Raw genomic sequence first — 3,288 nt, forward strand, 5'->3', positions numbered from 1 at the left:
CAAAGTGGGGTGGGAAATATAGTTGTTTACAAGATTTAGAGTCTCCAAAAGATGAAACACTAAGTAAAATTCAGAAGAAGCACAGCATTTCCAGATTCTGAAATTTCTCTTCTGCCATCTAATAAAGAAGACTGTTTTTCACAGCAATTGACACAAGGTTAAATATGAATTTCATGAAGCTGATTCTTCTATTGTCCTCTAATGTTGAGCTAAAACAATGATGTTTAAATTTGAGTTTCCCTGGTAGACAATGGACAGAGTTACATAAAGATTATTCCACAAATAGCATTTCGACTGGCCTGGCATCTGATAAGGTTGAGATAGCAGGAGTTCAATGCTGTAGTCTCTGGCAAGGATTTTTAATGCTGGTGTTCTATGTCCTGATTAAGAGCAATTCCATTTGCTTTGATATAGGTTTAAGATATATTAGTTTAACGAAAGGGCCGTGATCCTAATGAAGATGCTTTTCTAAATAGTTGTCTATCCCACCTTTGGGTGGAACCAGGTCACGAGGAATGAAGCAGTAGAAAGGGTTATAGAAATGTATTATGAGGTCACCCGGATGGCGTGCCAGTGGCCGGACATGGCTTTCTTGACCAGATTGGTGGGTCGCCTGTTGGGTCCAGTCAGTAGGTCAGCGGCCCTATTGGATTGCAAGTGGCTCCAGCCCCGCGCCTGGCTGGGTCTCCCCGACTCCTGGGGGACTCCCGGCGGTGCAGAAGACCCGGGACAAGGCGCGCGGGAACGAGTATCAACGGGGCAACATCAAGCGCAAGAACAAGCATGGTTGGATCCTGCGCTTGAGCACGCCAAACTGCGTCCAGGTCATTCTTCGCCGCAAGCACAAGGGTCAAAAATCGCTGAGCCACTGCGGAGCACGACGCTGCCGGCTGGACCCCCCATTAAAGCATTTTCCTCGCTGACGACTGGGACTCGGACAGACATGAATCCTCAAATTTCGGGGCTGGCCCAGGGGAAGAATTGTGGGATTGGACTGAAAGAGGGGGTGGGAAATCAGACCTTGCCAAGTGCCTTTTTACCCTTTTGAATTAGGAAGAATTTCGAACATATGCAACAGTCCACAGAATGGTACAGTGAACGCCCTTGTAACCCAGTACACAGCTCTACCCACAACCCATCCCTCTCCGGATGTGCAAATCTTGGGCAACAGGTTATTTTTTCTGTAACTATTTCAGAACTCACCTTTCTAAGATAAGGGCCCTTTAATACATAGTCACAAAACTTTTCACAGCTAAAAAAAAAAAAAAAAAAAAAGGTCAACAATTCCTTCATGTCGTTAAAAGTCTAATAAATGTTCAGATTGTCACTTGTCTTATAAAATGTCAATTCTCACAGTTCTAGGAAAGCTTGTGGAGAGGTAGGAGGGGTTTGAATCCCCCACCTGCCCCTTGGGAATGGGCTGTGTGACCTTGAGCAAAATCTTAGCCCTCTGAGGTTCATTTGGTTCCTATAACATGGGACTTCCTTGGCAGTCCAGTGGTTAAGACTCCAGGCTTCCACTGCAGGGGGCGCGGGTTCCATCCCTGGTTGGGGAACTAGGGTCCTGCATGCTGTGCCGCCAAAAAAATAAATAAATAGATAAAATAAAGTGGATCCATCCTTAAAAAAGAAATGTATTATGAGAACCAGGGTTGAGAGCCTGTTTCAGCATCACTGGTATGAGACTTTCAGTGAGTTATTATACTTCTGTGGACATAGGTTTCCTTCCTAAAAATTGGAGCTAGTGGCAACTGCTTCTTTCACATGGTTGTCATGAAAAGTAAGGAGATATGGCAGAGATGGAAATGTACTATTGCAGCATTCTTTTTCAGAAAAAAATTTTATTGGCGTATAGTTGATTTAAAATGTTGTGTTAGTTTCAGGTGTATAGCAAAGTGATTCAGTTATATATGTACATATATTCATTCTTTTTTAGATTATTTTCTCATATAACTTATCACAGAATATTGAGTAGAGTTCCCTGTTCTATACTGTAGGTCCTTGTTGGTTATCTATCTTATATATAGTAGTATGTGTGTGTTCATCCTAGAAAATATTTTTTAAATTATAAGTTTTTTTTGCCATTCACATTTTACCAGTTGGCCTATGGTGTTATTGTATCTGTTATAGCAAATCAAAATTAGATATATGTTGAGATGAGTAAGTAACCATTTATGTACACATTCATGTATGTCATGTACATAAAGCTATACAAAATGAAAAGCAGAGTAATTATCCAGTGGACTTGATCAGTGGAAGCAGATGTTTCAACTCTTCTGCGTGTGTGTGTGTGTGTGTGTGTGTGTGTGTCAGAGAAAGGAGAGAGAGAAAGAGACAGAGAATAATGCAGACGCAAGTGTCTTAATACTCTTAGATTAAAAACAAGAGGTGGGAGAAAGGTCCATACATGTTTGGGTGACTGTGGTGCCTAGCTGCTGGTGGGTCACTCTCTGGGTGAAGCCTGGCCATACTGCTTGCCTCTTGGAGAAATCCCATAATTGTATGCCTGCACATTGAACATGACGTTGAAACACTAGATTAGAAGTGACTGAGGGAGGTGCTTGGGCAGATGGTTCTAGTCTGGTTATGTATTGCTGTTTAATAAGCAGGGATAGTTAAGGGTTATGCCCAGAACTGGCACAGTATAACCCCCATAGTATTCTATTGGTAAAGGTGTCACCAGAAGGAACTCAGAAATAGTAGCATAGACACTATGAAGAAGCTGAGCATAAGAGAATTTGACTTGAATATTGGTTTCAGCATTAAAGGTGAAGGTTAAAAGGCAGTGTTGATTTTGAAATCAGGAATTTTCTACTTCCAACAGTCAGCCACCCTGTTGATGAGTTTGTACCACGGGGTGAGTGACTAGAAAGAGCTGACACATGTTGGCCGATGGCCACCTCTGTCTGAGCCTATGTGATGGGAACAGATGTCCCCCTCCCTCTGTGCTTAGTCTGACCTCTAACAAGTGAGCCCCGTGTCAGCAGGAGGCAGTAGCCTGATTGGTGGCACTAGTCTGTGATAAGGACAGAAGAAAAGAGTAAAATTGCTACACCAGGATAACCCTGTATTTGTTTTCCATTGCTGCCATAACAAATTATCATAAAGTTAGAGGCTTAGAACAGCACACATTTATTATCCTACAATTCTGTTTAATTGCTGGTCAGAAATTAAACACAGTTCTCACTGAGTGAAAATCAAGGTGTTGGCATGGCTGTATTCCCTTCCAGAGAAGAATCTGTTTCCTTGCCGTTCCCAGCCTCAGAAAGTGCCTGTGCATTTTGGTTC

The 3,288-nt window shown here is 42.4% G+C and overlaps 1 pseudogene; it reads left to right on the forward strand.

The window, feature by feature from the left end:
• Positions 1–559: 559 nt before the first annotated feature.
• Positions 560–2,245, forward strand: LOC149747046 (large ribosomal subunit protein bL34m pseudogene; annotated as a pseudogene).
• The last annotated feature ends 1,043 nt before the right edge of the window (positions 2,246–3,288 follow it).

The sequence above is a fragment of the Delphinapterus leucas genome, chromosome 17 (genome assembly GCF_059928025.1).
Source record: "Delphinapterus leucas isolate spDelLeu-1000000601 "Yukka" chromosome 17, BTC_Dleu_Yukka2, whole genome shotgun sequence".
NCBI classification, from domain to species: domain Eukaryota; kingdom Metazoa; phylum Chordata; class Mammalia; order Artiodactyla; family Monodontidae; genus Delphinapterus; species Delphinapterus leucas.